We start from the raw sequence: 17,721 nt of genomic DNA on the forward strand, positions 1-17,721 counted from the left end.
ATTGAAGTTGCCATACTGATATCCCAACTAAAGGTCCGTCCCCCCCATTCCTTGGGGCAGAACAGCAAATGGTGCCCCCACTTCACTTCAGGGTCAAGGCACAGAAGACTCAAGGCTGGTCAAGATATTTTGGAACCTGAGGCAGGAAAGGCCACAAGGGCTTCTCCCCCGTCATGGTAGTAAAATAATAATATAACAATGATCAATCACATAACTAAGAATTTGTCACCATTTCATGTCACCCAAAATCAGCTGCCAAACACAGCTGCCTCCCCACTGCCATTGCATCCAATGGGAAGGAAAGTCTTTTTAACATTAAACTGAAGGAATTAAAAAGGAAATGGAAAACACAGCTGACCGACTTCTACCCTGGTAGCCACCCCACCTTCCAACCTGGTTTTGGATTTGGTGGTCCATCTTCAACAACCACTCCCTTCCCTGACCATATGTGGTTGCTTTGCCCAGATGCAATCCTATATATATTTTCCAGGGACTGTAAGCCCTACTGAGCACAGTGCAACTTACTTCTGAGTAAGGATGCGAAGGGTTCCCCTTTTGAATATGCACCGAGTTAGGATGCATAAGGTTGCATTCTGTATTCTCAAAGCTTCCTTTCCTTTCCTTTTTTTTATCATGAAAAATACATGAAACTTTGCCTCCACACTCAGAGGTTTTCGGTACCATCACCACAACTTCCTGGAGACAGATGCCAAAGCTGACCCATCAGTGGGTGCCAAGTGCAGGGTGCCAAGAACTTCAACAGCTGTCCATGACTCTGCCTTGTTCCCCAGACAGATCACAATCGCAAGATTCCTTTTTCATTTTGGTGGAAGCAAGAACGCACACACAGGAGATTGCCCCTTTGATTGAATATTACAGTGTTCGGTCTGGAAAGGCTTCATGCTAATCAGCAGCCTTTAAGAGCCTCTCTTTACTCCACCAAAGCAAGACTTGTACTTTTGGTCTTTGGTCATCAGCCACATCTGGAAGTGACACAATGTTCCTTGATTGGAGCCTTGAATGTTGGCTGTGTGCATTTTGCCCTCCTGTCAAAATGGGTCATTGTTCTTCTGATCACTTTCTCTTAGAAGCAGTAGGTGGAACACAATAATGAAACTGCCTAGGCTGAATAGCCCTTCTGTTTGTGCACTCTCTGCAGTGGGCAGCCATTAATCATCGACTACTCTGGGCTGCCATTGTGTCCATAACATGTTATTATCTGTGCCGAGGAAAAAGAATAAGAGGGAAGCTCCTGCAACGTTTCAAATTATATACTCTCACCACCCCACCCTACCCTCCGTTTCTAGCATTATGGAGATAAATTATCCTATGCTAGCCTTCCCCAACCTGGTGCCCTCCAGATGTTTTGGAGTGCAATTCTCATCAGCCCCAGCCAGCATAGACTGGGACTTGTGGAATGGGAATTGTGCCTGCAAACATCTGGAGGGCACCAGGCTGGGGAAGGCTGTTTAGGCTGTGTCAGAAATTACTTGGTGTTGGTGGAAAGTACAACAGAATGTGGAAAGTTCAGAGGAGACATAGTGAGTCCTTCACTTCTTTTTCAGAGTTCAGGCAGAGCACATCATAGGACAATTCCAGATAAGCCATTCAAGCCAAGTTTTTCTTTCCATGCGCTTTATGGTCTGCAGCCCCCATTCCCCATATAGGACTCTCCAAGTCCAACTCACCGCTGACAATCATGACTTTCCTCACTCCTGATTCTGCTCATCTTCTGCGCTCTACATCAGCCTTCTGTGTCCAGGGCAGCTGTGTACGAGCTCCATCTGGTACTGTAAAAGTGGAGAATTACTCTCCACCAACCCTTCCCATGGTGTGCTACTTATGCTTTGGATAAGGTAGATCAGGTTGAATCAGCCCTTAAATTCTGGAGCAACAGACGATGGCTGCCCTTCTTTCCATAATAAGAGCAAAAAGTAGTATAAATATAAGCAGAATACACAATATTCCCAAATGAGAAATAGAAGGCTGGACACAACTTGTCAACCACTTTCAAGGTGTATGCAAAAATTAAAACAACTCAGTCCCTATCAGTGGATGTAAGCCACTTTGAGTCCTGTTGGAAAGAAGAAGACTGGCTCATGCTATCCAAGAGAATAAATAGCAAAATGGCATATACCGTATTTTTCGCTATAACACGCACCCGACCATAACACGCACATAGTTTTTAGAGGAGGAAAACAAGAAAAAAATATTCTAAATGAAACAGTGGATGTATGATTTTAGTGGTTCGTGCTGTGGCCACAGACATGTGATCTGATGGTGAGTTTGGGGTAGCCCAATACAAAAATCCTGAGGATCCATGTGGATCCATGCTTTGTAACCACGTTTTTGCACCACTGCGGCCCCAGGCAACAGTGGGTGCATGATTTTTTTGGTGCAAGCTGTAGCCATGGACATGCTATGTGATCTGATGGTGAATTTGGGGTGACCCAGTGCAAAAATCCTGAGGATCCATGTGGATCCGTGCTTTGTAACCAGGCTCTCTGTCCCTCTCTTCTCCCCACTAAGCGGCTCTTCTCCCGCTTTGCTGTTTCAAAGCGAGCAAAGCGAGGAGGAAAGGAAGGGGAACCATGGATCCTCTGCTCACGACTGCAGCAGATCCCCCCCGCCATCCGTAGGCATTCGCTCCATAACACGCACAGACATTTCCCCTTACTTTCTAGGAGGAAAAAAGTGAGTGTTATGGAGCAAAAAATACGGTAATCTAGATCAGGGTTTCCCAAACTTGGGTCTCCAGCTGTTTTTGGACTACAACTCCCATCATTCCTAGCTAGCAGGACCAGTGGCCAGGAATGATGAGAGTTGTGGTCCAAAAATAGCTGGAGACTCAAGTTTGGGAAACCCTGACCTGGATCCACAGTCAATGCACTATCTATGGAAGCTTCTTCTACTTAGGTTTGCCATGCTTATATCCAGCTTTTCCTCCAAGGAGCTGGAGGTTTATGTGGAGATGGAGGAGGCTTTCTCTTACAGACAACTTTTCTCGAACGGGGTCCGCTGTCATTGCCCTCTTACCCAATGTGATTCGAGCAGTCTGTTCCGCAGAGCTGAGGATGGTGTCAGAGACTCATTATGCTGTAGGGATGGGGTGGCTCATCAGCAGAGCAACTGCATTTGTCCGTAGGAGACCCCAAGTTCAATCCTGGCATCTGCAGGGAGGGCTGAGAGTATCCCTTGTCTGAAACCTTGGAAAGCAGCTGCCAGTCAGTGTAGGCAAATACTGAGCTAGGCAGTTCAAAGTTCTGACTCAATCTGTTCCTATTTGGGGAATCTTTCAATAAAGCTGCTATTTGTTGCTATGGTTATGCATTGGGAAGTACGCTGGAGCAAGATAACTTATTTAAGCAAAACCCATTGGGTCTTCTCTGCAGTTTCCCCATATAAGACTTGTCTGCTTTCCTTGTCAAATTCCAACACACACACACACACACACACACACACACACACACACACACACACCACATTATAGTGCTGTTTGCAATAATGAAGGAATTCAGAGACCTTGTACTGTTCGTCATGGAACAAGTGGCTACTGGGGTGGCCATGTGTACATTGTTCTTGAAATCCCTCCAGACCACAACTATTCACACAAAGCCATCTCTGCACATGATCTTCATTCCACAGCCTGTGAGGAATTTGTTAGGCCTCTCGGGATTTTCAGACATGTTACCAGCACCTGACTCGTCTCTGATACTCCATAAACTGTTGTTGCAAAATTAGGAAATGCCATGGCAGGTTTGCAATACAAGTCAGCTGTTTCCTAATTCTGCTAGGGCTTGGGGACACAGATTGTCAAATAGACGACGTTTGAGGTACGCATACTCATGAATCAGAATTATTGCCCTATTGTGCACAAGCAGATGAATGGAGAAAGGTAGCCCCACTCTCAATTTATGAGGAAATGGTTAAGGAATCTGTGAGTTAAGTGGGCCTCATTCTCATAATGTGATTGGAGGAGAGCTTCTTGACTCCATTGTCCAGATCTGACGTCTCCCTTGGATGTGGTGGGTTGTGGTTGAAAGAGACATGGTTGGAAATGGGCCCTGGCCTTTGAGTGAGAGATTTGGCCATGCTGGTGAAGACCTGTGACATAAAAGGAAGGGGACCCAGGACTTAGGAGAGAGGGGGAGAGGAAAGACAGGGTGGACTACCCACCAAGCTTGGGTTATTATTATTATTATTATTATTTGGAGGGGCTGCTGGCACTTCTGTCTGTGATGTGGAGGAGGGCACCATGAGCAATAGCAGGTTAGGGATGAGTGAGAAATCTGGCTCAGCTAACATTTTAATGCAAATCTATCGAATTTGCAGTTCCTGAAGCTGAAAGAAACAGCTATCCTCGGATAGTTGCATTTCTCCAAATTGGTTTTTTGGCTATTTCTCTAACCAAGTAACATGTACAAGATGCATATATTAGGGGAAAGTATGCATATATTGGTGCAAATGAAGTATGAAAATGTGTCATACAGTTTTAGGGGAAATTGCTTGCAAAAATGGGTGTGAGGTAAAATTGCATACAAAAGCATGTATATTAGGATAAGTACACACTAAATGCTGACGGAGTTTTGTGAGGACTTTTTTTTTTTAAGGAATATCACAAAGTGATGCAGAATGTGGCAAATAGAACTTAAAATTGGGAAGAACAAGAAACTGAAATGGACAGATTTGCTCATCCATATGCAGATGCAACCCAGAAGTCAAGGAAATATTCTTTGTTGAAGTACAATTTATGAAGACTGTTTTCTTTTCTTTTTTTAAATGTGGGTAGTCAGAGGATATCTGGGCATAAAAGGATCTTGACTCTTTCCAACGGTTGGATAAGGCTTTTAAAACACACACACACACACACACACACACACACACACACACACACTTTTACTAAAAAGGGTGGTAATCACCTAAGACTTACTCAGAGTATGCCCATTTAAATTAATGGGTTTAACTTAAGTCATGTATGTTAATTTAAATAGGTTTACTTTGAGTAGCACTAGTGTTAAATACCGCCCATAAAATTCCCTCTCAAAGGTAATCCAGTGGGGCGGGAGGACGGAAATAACATCATAATGTTATTGGATTGGGGTTGGTCTGAATATTCTTCTGGGAACCCCTTCCAACTTGGTTTTGATTTGAAGAGGGAAACTAGGCTTAAAACCTGCCAGGCAGGGTTGTGCCTTAGCACATCATCTGGCCTGGCAAATTCTATTGTTATGAAAACTGAGGTGATGAATTGCTGGGAATCCTCCAGTTGCTAAGGGGATTGGTTTTAACAAAAGCCAAGGAAACAGGCAGATATTCCTTCTAGGAGAATTGTACATGCGTAAAGAAACAGAATGGTTACAAAACAGCAGTAAAGCTCTGGTCGCATCCTTCCAAATGAGAGCAAGGCCTCAGCTATACAGCTGCAAATAAAACATTTTAAGCGTGTTGTAAAGTGTGATATACAAATGTGACACTAGATGGCGACAGTGAGTTATGGGAAATTCAATATATTTTTCAAAACTTTTTTTAAAAATGCATTTTCACAGCATTTTTTATATATGTGTAGATTCCACCCAAGCCTGGGCAGAGATGCAACCCTGCAAGCTCCCCACCTAGAGAATTAGGCTGAGCGTAACCACACATTAACAACACATGGAGGAGTGGGGAGGAAGTTAAGTGAAATTAAATCTAATTCCATTTTAAAAAATTGGACAAGTTACTTTCAAGCAATTTCCAGCGGTTTGAATTCTATGAAAATGTACAAGTAGCGCCTTTACTTACCCCTGTTTCTCTTGGATAGTTTAGGTTTTATCTACCCCCCCCCCCAAGTGGTGAAAAGTGAGCAGGAATAGATAGATATGGAGTGCTGGCAAAACATTTCACCCACATTCATTGCTAAGATTAGAGTCCCACTGTGGGAGTTATGGAAAAACATGCAATTCAGTCTCTCTCTCTCTCTCTCTCTCTCTCTCTCTCTCTCTCTCTCTGTGTGTGTGTGTGTGTGTGTGTGCGTCAACTGCAGTCAAGTAAATACCAAGAACTTCGTGACCGTTGCTTTGGCAGAAAGCTGGACCTCAGTTTTAAGAATGTCCTTACTACAGCTGTGTAGGAGGTTCCCTTAAACATGTGGAATGTTTACTGCATACCAAAAGCAAGAGATTATGCAGACACGGGCATACGAAACACCTACTATTTCTCAACCGCATCTGGTGTCTGTGGATTTCCTTGTGCCGGTTCACATGGAAACACAAACACAGGCAGCTTTTCTTTCTTTCTTTTCTAGGAAATATCTATGAGTGCAGCCCCTCGAAAACAATGAAAAAAGGACTTCCTACTGTTTTGTCAATTACAGGAGGCCTAGGCTGCGGCTGTCAAGTGCTGCTGCTGCTGCTTTTGGGTTGGAGGCTGTGGGAGCAGCATGCCAAAGCTTATGACTCATTTACCCTGCCAAATGCCCCCCCCCCCAGTGTGGCTTTCCAGGAAGACTAGTTTCAAATTTAGAGGTTTCAAGAGCGTTGTAGGGAAATGATGGAGAGGGTCTGCTCTGGTTTATCGGTTCCGACAAATTCCAGAGGTTCCCACCTGGGGAAGCTGCCAGGAGATTCACGACTGGCAAGGAGCGAGCCTGCACTGTGTCAGTGGCAGCCGGGTAGAAGTCAACATCGCACTGAAGGAAGGCCAAACAGGCTGATAAGATACAAGTGATGACCGTTGGGCGAGGCGAAGCCTGGGGAAATTAATTCACACTTGTCCAATACATGGGAAAGCACACTTAAAGATTAGCTACCGTGTTTTGAAGACTAGACCCCTGTGGCCCCACATGCCCTATACATGAAAAGCAGTATTACACTGCTTCAAACAGTCATGGCTTCCCTCCACAAGAATCCTGGGAACTGTCGGTTGGGAAGAGGGGTTGATTGTTAAACCATTCTGGGAACTGTAGCTCTCTTAGGGAACTACTCTCAAAGCAGCAGGACCTATTTTTCAACAACAACAACAACTTTATTACTTATACCCCATCCATCTGACTGGGTTGCCCCAACCGCTCTGTATGGCACTAAACATTTAAAATGCTATTATACCACTTTAAGCAGACATTGCTTCCCCCAGAGAATCCTGGGAAGTTTAGTTAAGGCTGCTGAGAGTTAAAATTCTCAGAGTGGTTTAACAACCAATCCCTCTTCCCAGGGAACTCTGAAAATTGTATTTCTGTGAGGGGCATAGAGGCCTCCTAGCAGTGACGTAGCGTGGGGGGTGCAGGGGGGGCCGGCCGCACCGGGCGCAACATGGGGGGGGGGCGCTCGCACTCGCAGTGCTAAAATCCACGGGTTAGGGGGCACAAATTACTTGCCTTGCCCCGGGTGCTGACAACCCACGCTACGCCACTGCCTCCTAGCAACTCTTAGTACATTAACATACTACACCTCTCAGGATTCTCTGAGGGAAGCCATGATTGCCTAAAACTGGTGTAATAGTGCTTTAAATGTATAGCATAGATAGGACCTGTTGCTCTAAGGATATCAGTTGGGCTTGGTGCTCATTTTCTAAGAGCACCCATTCAAGATATGATCATTTGGCTATAAGGCAGTTTCACTGTGGCCTATCACTTTTCCGCGAATGACATTGTGGCTGCCATTGGGATAGTCATTGTCATTAGGATTCCCATTTATACAAGGCGCCAGAAGTGTGCTGGTTTAAAAAAGAAGTTGCTAAGCGAGACTGCAATTTGATCGTGAAAATGCAGTAATTACCATTAATGTACCTATGCAAAGGCGGGGGGGGGGGTGAACTTGCCAGCCTCCCCCCTCCTCCTGTCCTCCCCATCTTACTCACATAGTAAAGTGCAAGTGACACATTATCCTGTGATTACAAATTCAAGCTAATCTAGGTTTCTTAAAAAAAGGGGGCCCCCACTTTTGTTCTAAATTAGACTGTACAATAGACTACAGATTCAAGGCTCAGCATTTGCAAGTGTTTTTGGCTGTGCACTGCAAGACAAACTTTTCAGTGATGGATTTTATTATTACGTATTTTTCTTAGCTCTTGTGTTCCTGAGGGCACATCCCATCACACACACATACACACACACTTCCTTGCTTCTAAAGCATTAAAAATACTCCAACTTAGGCTGATTCAGACATGCATATACTTGAATTATTTCCACTGAAAAGCACCCTTGCTTGTGGCTGGACTGCCTTTGGTTAATAACTTTTGGCTGGGAGAAGTCACAAAGTGCCATCAAAGACATTACCCAGTTCTACTGCCCTTAGTATCGCAAGATTGTCATGAGAGTGCTTAGACTAAAATTGTCAACCAAAAGCTTTACTTTTATGGCTTATCACCTCAACAGTTATTAACACTGGGTTTCAGCAAAACAAATAATTTAATTAGATAATTAATATCCCGTGAACGCCCTCCTTTTTATGGTTTCTCCTTCCTTTTGCTCATACCTGTCTCTCCTTCCTGCCTGATGCTTCACCCCCTTCAGATGGCTCTGGGCCACTCAATCTGACCTGTAGTGATCTGGAGCTGTTGCAGCCCAACTCAAATCCGACCTTCTAAGCTAACTAACTGAGTTGGAGAAACAAAAGGCGGCCAGGCTTGTCCCTTTGTTCTCTGGAGAGGTAGATCCAAGATGACCTCATGGTGTGAGGTTCAACAGAGAAGTGAGGAGAGGGAAGTGGAAAGAAAGGAGAAACAACCTAATTTCAAAGGCTAGATCAGCGCAGAGATCAAAAAGACAGAGGATGGTTTAGGAATCCAGAGGAACCCTGCTCTATCCTTTTCTAACCGCATGCAAACTCTTCTCTCAGCAAGTTGAGCTACACCTACCTGCAACAGTTATATACAATGCACACAACATATACCTCCTTATGTTGTTTTGATGATTAGTTGTATTTTCTTGCATCTCTATTGTACCATTTGTTGCGTGAATATGATATTCACAATTGGGGGGGAGGGGTTTTGGGCCAAAAAGTGGTATAAATAAAGCATAGCATAATTTGCCTGCACCATTACCGCCACTAGACACATAGATCCATCTGACATCTATGTTTCAATATGGAGAGAGTTATTGAACACAGACTCCGTTCACATGCGCACATTCACACACACAACACTGGGTACTTTTAAAGCATTGTTCATATCAGGTTTCTAAAATAACAACATTCTTCCCAACCTGTTGGGCTCATCTCTATATTTCATTTTAACAAAGAAGACTCCGCAAAGTCTGCAATGAATTGTTCCTTGTACACGGCAGACATAATAAAGAGACCCACTCTGAGAATGCAACAAGATGAAAGTGGTTTTTAGGAATACTCAAATGCCTGGATGTAAAAAGATCACAGGAGAAGTTACCTTGCATTTCAGTGCTGGAATAACTTTATATCCCATCTAATTGTCCACAGGACAATTTCAGTTTTGAATTTTGAAATTAATAGGCTTAGGATTATCTAATATAACCAACTCACTGCATTTCTGAAATTTCCCAGTTCATTTACCAGTCATAATTGTTGTTAAGTGAAGAGGCACATAAACTTTGATGGTTACTGATGTGATCTGTGACAGTGGTCATGTTTGGATGCAACACTAAATCATAGTTTAGTGATACATGAATGACTTGGGGGAAGTGCCACTGGGCAAGTGTAAATCCTTGTGTTGATGAGGTGTGTTAGTTGGATACCACCCATAATAAGAATGAGGAGAGGTCCTGCGCTGATGAAAGAACAAGAAGGAAGAAACATCTTCATTGGGCAAGTTGTCTAGAGATCAACACCTGCTGTGGATCCAGTACATTGCTGTAACTGAAAGAATCAGACAATTACTAGGACCAGGCACAGACACTTTAAGGGACCCAATGCTTGAGAGCCAGCATCACCAACTTAGTATTCTCAGCACAGGATATGGTCCTTTCAGAGCCTCTCATCTGGTGAGGCCCTATGACAAGTTAATATTTTCTTAGCTCTGGTTACCTTTCAGTGGGAAGCTTTGCTCTAAGGTGGGTAGAAGTGGAGACTCTGTAACCCACCAGATGCTATTGGACTCCAACTCCCATCAGCCCCAACTCCCATAGCCATCTGGCAGGGATGATGAGAACATTTAAAGGACCATAGTTTCCCCACCTGGGGGGTCTAGGGACTTTGCTTCTGAGTGGGATGTTGGCGGGCTTCATTCAGCCCTACAGGCAACTAACTCTCTTTACAGTTATTAGAATGAAAGGTTGGTTTTCCCACAACTTATGAGAACCTTTTTCATTTCAACTATTTTGTTTATTACATCAACAGGCTTGTAGTACTCAAACATCCTCTTTCCACTTCCCACTATTATTTATTAAGGCTCCATTCATTTTTTCTCAGTCTTCTGCTGGAGTTAAAAAAAGAAAAAGTTACCCTCAGAAATTGCCACCAGCCCAGGAAGTTGAATTGAGCACGCCCTTGTATGCCAACATTTACTGACACCGTGACAGCTAGGAGCGGCAAATAGTTGTAAGTCACAGCCAATGCATGATTAATTGAGTGAGACTCTAAGGATAAGAGCACACTAATCGCTTTAGATAATGGCTCTCCTTCTACCAAGGTGATCAATCCATGCCCAAAATGGGTGGCGCAGTCCCAGTGCTAGCTAGATAACAGAGGAGTGACTTATCAGCACAATGGTAGCTGATATTCCATGTCACAGTCTGCTCTGAGCTATGTTTAAAGTAGAAGCAAACCATCATAAATGCAGTGATAGATCTATGGAAGTTGCATGTCTTTGCATGTGGTGGAAGTCCAATATGACAAACATGGGGAGATTGGCTGGGTGCTATATGACATCAGAAATTATTCAGAAGTATTTAGCATGAATAAGAATAAATGTGCATGCAGCCACATGTAGGTCAAAATCCTAACATCACATAGACACTGATGGGGTCTGAGTTGACCGTGATTGACCAAGAAAGAGATCGCAGGGTCATTGTAGATAACTCAGGGAAGTTCCTAACCCAGTGTATGTCAGTTGTAAAAGAGAAGAAAGTTAATTCTACATTAGGAATCACCAGGAAATGGATCAAGTAATAAAACTGTTGGTACCGTAATGTATTATTATTATTATTATTATTATTATTATTATTATTATTATTTATTATTATTATTTATACCTCTCCCATATGGCTGGGTTTCCCCAGCCACTCTGGGCAGCTTCCAACAAAGCATTAAAATACAGTGGTCTGTTAAACATTAAAAGCTTCCCTAAACAGGGCTGCCTTCAGATGTCTTCTAAAAGTCTGGTAGTTGTTCTTCTCTTTGACATCTAGTGGGAGGGCGTTCCACGTTCCACAGGGCGGGTGCCACTACTGAGAAGGCCCTCTGCCTGGTTCCCTGTAACTAGGCTTCTTGCAGTGAGGGAACCGCCAGTGTCCGGGCAGAACGATGGGGGTGGACACGCTCCTTCAGGTATACAAATCCACGGTTGCTGCATCTCAGGAAGGATGCTTTAGAGCTGGAAAAGTTGCAGAAAAAGGCAATCAAAATGATCAGGGACTGGAGCTACTGTACATAGTTGAATTTGCTGCCACAAGGTGTAGTGATATCCATCAACTGGGACAGCCTTAAAAGGGATTAAACAGATTAATTGAGGCAAAGGCTATCAATGGTTGCTAGTCATAATGGTTGCATGCTATGTCACAACATTCTAGACAGCCTCAGATTATACAGTTTATTGGAGGGCTGTAAAGGCCTGTCAAAGGACACAAACTAGCTCCAGAAAGAAAGTGCAAAGCAGCAAAGTTTTTAAAATACGTACAAGAAACAATGTACACCACCCAGCCACTTAATTGTTTTAAGGTCACAGGGATAGCCACTTCTCTTATGTGGGATTACAGAGTAGGGTTACTTCCAGGACATATCTGGAATACTGCAGTCCGCAGCAGTGTCTGGGCGGAAATCAGGAAAATGTCTGGGAAAATCGGTGCATGACAGCCCATGTCGGCAGTGCCTTTTTTGACATTTACAGTGGTACCTTGGGTTACAGACGCTTCAGGTTACATACGCTTCAGGTTACAGACTCCGCTAACCCAGAAATAGTGCTTCAGGTTAAGATCTTTGCTACAGGATAAGAACAGAAATCGTGCTCCGGCAGTGCAGCGGCAGCAGGAGGCCCCATTAGCTAAAGTGGTGCTTCAGGTTAAGAACAGTTTCAGGTTAAGAACGGACCTCCGGAATGAATTCTATACTTTACCTGAGGTACCACTGTACTTTTTTTTTGCGATTTTGCCAAAAAAGCTCAACAACTTTTCTGTCAGGATTTTTCTCTGCTTGAAATATGGTAACCCTATTACAGAGGAAAGTGGTACCTCTTTCCTTCTGCCACACAAAGCCCCTGGACAGTTCAGTGGGCTTAATCCTCTCTGGAAGAGCTCCTACATTTCATCCACTTTGGCCAAAAGAGGAAAAATTATAGCTGTTTAAATTCCCCATTATAATGAATGGGGAAACACAGAGCTTTGTTTATACAGAGTGACGTGGAACCAGAAACAGAGATCAAAGCAGAGAGAGAGCAGAGCAGCTCCAAAGCAGATTTTTTAAAAATGCACAGATGCAGAGTAAATCTTGGGGGCCATGTACATGCCTAATACATTGCAGTAACATCAAGGGATTTTATGGGGCTCTCTGCACAGAGGCAACAATGTTATCTTTCCAGGAGTACACTGCAGATATGTTCACAGGCAAACCCAAGGTATTACATTCCGGAGAGAAGAGACAGAGGATGAACAGAACCCATTCTTCTGGAACTGGCGTCATTTCATTGCAAATAATTGCAGCTCCATCGGTTAAAAGATTAAAGAGATAACATTTTCATGGCTAATTACAGAACAAGCCTTAACTCAGGCCGACACAAGTGATGTTAAACAGGTTGTTGTACTGGAGGAAACCCTCTTTTATATCCACCTACACAAGATACTGGCTTCTAAAATTATATCTCCTCTGACCATATAGTAATTTTCCCAGGTTATGCAATGTGGGTTTCCCTGAAAATTGAAAGTTATGGGCATCATTAAGTTGCTTCTGCTCTTCTATTCTCTCTGCTGCAACTTGTAACTTGCAGGAAAGTCTCAAAAGATTTTGATTGTAATGAACCAAAATGTCCTCCTCTGAGAGGTGTCAGCTGTGACGTGTTTTAGACCCGCTCCTATCCAAAACTTGCTTGTTAGTTCAGGCATTTCTGGACTGTTAATTGTTAAAATGCACTGCTTAGTGTTTTCTTTTGATGGTGGATATTTTATGGACAATACACTTTTTCATTTTATTTGTATTCTAGTCTTGTAGTTTTATAGAGGTTTCTGGCTTTGTAAACTCCCCTAATTAATTCAACAGCCTGTGAATTAATTAATTAAACTAAATAATAAAATCGTTTTTCATTTACTTCATATATGGACCATATAATTTGCAAGGTGACATGTTAATATTATAGAGAGAGACAGAGACAGAGAGTTTGTTGTTTTCCAATATTTCAGCAATTCTTATAGAATACTAGTACTTTGCTGCTGGTTTCCACTAGGTTTGCAGGGAGAATATTAGCACAGATTGAAGACAAAGTGAAGGGAATTGGCAGTGTGCTATTAAGTAGCAAATTGCAGTCTTCTAAAGCAAAGTGGAAAGGATGATGAAATTATTGTACAATATATTGTACATCTCTTCTTCATAGGATGGCAGTGAGGGAATGTATGGATGGTTGCATATAATTGCACAGCTGCATGGTCTAGACAGAGGACACAAACCACAGATTTTATCCCCTTGCTAACTATGCTGTTCCAAATGCGCATTTTATATTTGACTTCCTTTAGTAATGTTTCCTTTTGAAATGTTTCAGATAAAATTATTTTTGTTAACTTTGCTGCATTCAATGCACATACTGTAGCTGACCTCCTTTGTAAAGTTTGTTGTTGCTGTTGTTGTTGAAATCTTTAAGGTAATATGTTAGTTCCCTGTTAATTATGTTGCTCTGAATGTATACTTTATTTTTCACTTTCTTCAGTAATGTTTTATTCTGGATTGGTTCATTTGATGTTTTAATTTAGGTTGCAAATCACATGGAGATTTTCTTTCTTTAAAAAGTGGTATAGAAAGGAAATGATTAATAGTAATAATAGCCCGAAAGGCTATCCCCTCCCCCGTGATTCCCCCTCCCCTTTGTCCTGTGATCTTTAACCAAAGGTCAAAGAGGTTTCTTTGTTGTCTGCCAACTGATGTTTGTTCTGACTGAGTGGTAAACAGTGGGTTTTCCTGGGGAAAGTGGTGGGACAAAAAAAAGAACCTCTCCATCTTGTGAATAAAAATCATGGGGCAAACAGAAATGTGGATGAGGGAGTACAGTGGTACCTCGGGTTACATACGCTTCAGGTTACATATGCTTCAGGTTACAGACTCCGCTAACCCAGAAATATTACCTCGGGTTAAGAACTTTACCTCAGGATGAGAACAGAAATCGCACAGCGGCAGCATGGCGGCAGTGGGAGGCCCCATTCAGGTTAAGAACAGTTTCAGGTTAAGAACAGACCTCCAGAATGAATTAAGTTCTTAACCTGAGGTACCACTGTAGTAGTCTTATAGAGCAGGGATGGGGAAATCTATGGTCCTTCAGATGTTGTTGGACTCCAACTTCCATCAGCTCCAACCAGCATGGCCAATGGTCAGGGATGATGGGAGTTGTAGCCTAACAGCATCTGGAGGGCCACGAGTTACTTGAAATGGAGCCTCCCCCACAGATGCCAAGTGGAAAGTGTTCAATTCTTGTTTCAGTTGTTTAAAACCTGAGAATTCAGGGGTTAAGAATGTTCTACCAACCTCTAAAAACAGTGGCAGACACCCTTATGTACTCATAATCCTGCCCACCTGCTTGCAACAACTTCAGCTCCATGTTGGGCATTTCTAAAGCCTGTAACTTAGAGCAAGAAAATTGATATAATCACTGGTTTGTGGAAAGCAGAAGTAAATTTGGATCTCAAATGAGGGCTCATTAAGAGGTGTGTTGTCAGAGGAGATCTTCATTCTGGGGGCATGTGGTAGACCTACATGATGGTTACGTCTTCTGACTTTGGGTTTGAGGCACCAAATATGGGTTTCCCTTGGTTAAATGAATGAATCACCGCCACTTAAACTTCCTGCAGCTTTACTGGAAAGATAAAGGAAGAAACCAGAAATCTTCCCCCTTTTTCTTTGTGTCTTTATGTGCTCTCCTCTGCCACATGACTTCATCCTCCTCACTAGGAAATAGTCACAAAATGATGGGTGTGCAATATAATGGGGGGTGCAGGGTGGAGACGGATTTTTGGTACAGAAGCGTAACACTGCTTTGCCCTCAGAGTGAATGAACAACAGCAGTGCAGAACCTACCGAATGAATCATAGGACTGTAGAGTGGGAAAGGATTTTCAAGGGTTAACTGGTTAACCCCTTGCTCAGTGCAAGATGTCACTACCACTGCATCCCAGAATGGTGGTTGTCCAGCCTTTGCTTAAATGCCTTCTGGGATGTGGGGTCCACCACCCTCTGAGGCAGCTTCATAACTCATCCCATTCTCCTAAGGTTTAAAAAGATAAAGGTAAAGGACCCCTGACAGTTAAGTCCAGTTGCAGATGACTCTGGGGTTGAGGTGCTCATCTCGCTTTACTGGCTGAGGGAGCCAGCGTTTGTCCGCAGACAGTTTTTCCAGGTCATGTGGCCAGCATGACTAAGCCGCTTCTGGCAAAACCAGAGCAGCACACAGAAACACAGTTTACCTTCCCGCCAAAGCGGTACCTATTTATCTACAGTGGTACCTCGGGTTACATATGCTTCAGGTTACATACGTTTCAGGTTACAGACTCTGCTAACCCAGAAACAGTACCTCGGGTTAAGAACTTTGCTTCAGAATGAGAACAGAAATCGTGCTCCGGCAGCGCGGCAGCAGCAGGAGGCCCCAATAGCTAAAGTGGTGCTTCAGGTTAAGAACAGTTTCAGGTTAATAATGGACCTCCGGAAAGAATTAAGTACTTAACCCAAGGTACCACTGTACTTGCACTTTTATGCGCTTTCGAACTGCTAGGTTGGCAGCAGCTGGGACCGAGCAATGGGAGCTCACCCTGTCATGGGGATTCGAACCGCCGACCTTCCGATCGGCAAGCCCTAGGCTCTGTGGTTTAGACCACAGCGCCACCCGCGTCTCTTCTCCTAAGGTTTAGCCAGCATCTAGTCCTGCCTTCTGAAGCAGCAGAGAAGATCTCTATTTCACCTTCTGCATGACAGCCCTTCAAATATTTGAAGACAGCTCTCATGTCTCAATCGCCTCTTCTTCAGACTAAACATAGCCAATTCTTTCAACTGTTCCTCAAAGAACCTGATTTAATGGTGGCCCAAATATCTGCAATGCCCCTCCTTTCCCTCCCTTTTGCTTTGTTAAAAGAAATCAGTAACATCTGCTTGCCAACAAGTTTCTTTCAATTAAATAATAATAATAATTTGATGTTCAAGATAGAATTTAGAGGTTGATTTAAGTGAAATTATATTGTAAAGGGAGGGGATGGCACCTCTAACCCTTACATGTGTTTGGCATGATGTCTGATGGAGTCAATGTGATTGGAGTCCCTCTTAAAAGAGCCACTCACCATGGGAAGGGAGCCTCTCCAGCATCAGTTTGTGCATGTCTCCTCTCTTTCACTGAACATACACAGAAGAAGAGTAGAAGAGTTTGGATTTGATATCCCGCTTTATCACTACCCTAAGGAATCTCAAAGCGGCTAACAATCTCCTTTCCCTTCCTCCCCCACAACAAACACTCTGTGAGGTGAGTGGGGCTGAGAGACTTCAGAGAAGTGTGACTAGCCCAAGGTCACCCAGCAGCTGCATGTGGAGGAGCGGGGAAGTGAACCCGGTTCACCAGATTATAAGTCCACCACTCTTAACTACTACACCACACTAGAGTGGGTACTATCCACTTGCTCCTCCTTCATGTTTAGGCGTATATCTAAATGTGGCCACCACAAAGGAAAAGAGGGTGCACTTTCTAGTGAAACGAAAACAGTCACAGAGTTCTGAAACGTTTGAAAACCAAAAACTCAACAGCTGACAGCTACGCCTTAGGATCTTGCACTCAGCAGAAGCCACGTGGCATGTTCGACTTCTGAGGTGTGTTCGAAAACCGAAGCATTCACTTCGTGGTTTATGGCATTTGAAAACCAAAATGTTTGTCAACGGAGACATTCGAAAACCGAGGTACCACTGTACTGCGTCCATATGACAGTCCACAGCCCTAGATCAGGGTCAGTGACATATCAACCATATTAATATCACATTATTTGCTATGGATGTTATTTACTTTTTGGATAAATCACCACCTTTTGGAATATTACGCTTTGACTCTCAGGTGCTTTTTCTTTTTCGGCGTGATATATTAAAAATATATAAAACTATTTTAAGTACGTGGCAAAATAAAAGTTTAACAACAAAAATATTAGTTTCGGGAAAGATGAAAAAGGGAAAGCGAGCACTGAAAACGTCAAAGATGAGACTGCACAAAACTCTCCAGCATCTGACACATTTGTTGTGGACATCTGCAGCTCTCCCTGGCATTGAGAGTTTATAAGAATTAGACCCATGGCATCTCAAGCAAGCTAGGAATGTTGCTTCCAGGGGAGAGATCTCATTCCATTACATAAGAGGGCAAGAGATGGGCCACCCTCTACGCAGTGTGTTACACTATTGATTGA

At 43.3% G+C, this 17,721-nt stretch overlaps 1 long non-coding RNA gene across 1 annotated transcript in view; it reads right to left on the bottom strand.

Moving 5' to 3' along the window:
* Positions 1-11,267: 11,267 nt before the first annotated feature.
* LOC310757900 overlaps positions 11,268-17,721 on the bottom strand; it is a 40,398-nt gene continuing 33,944 nt past the window's right edge. Inside the window, exon 3 of the long non-coding RNA XR_014545555.1 lies at positions 11,268-11,478. This is a non-coding gene — a long non-coding RNA (uncharacterized lncRNA). The remainder of the gene's footprint in view (positions 11,479-17,721) is intronic.

Source organism: Podarcis filfolensis (assembly GCF_964270895.1).
Source record: "Podarcis filfolensis genome assembly, chromosome: 2".
NCBI lineage: Eukaryota > Metazoa > Chordata > Lepidosauria > Squamata > Lacertidae > Podarcis > Podarcis filfolensis.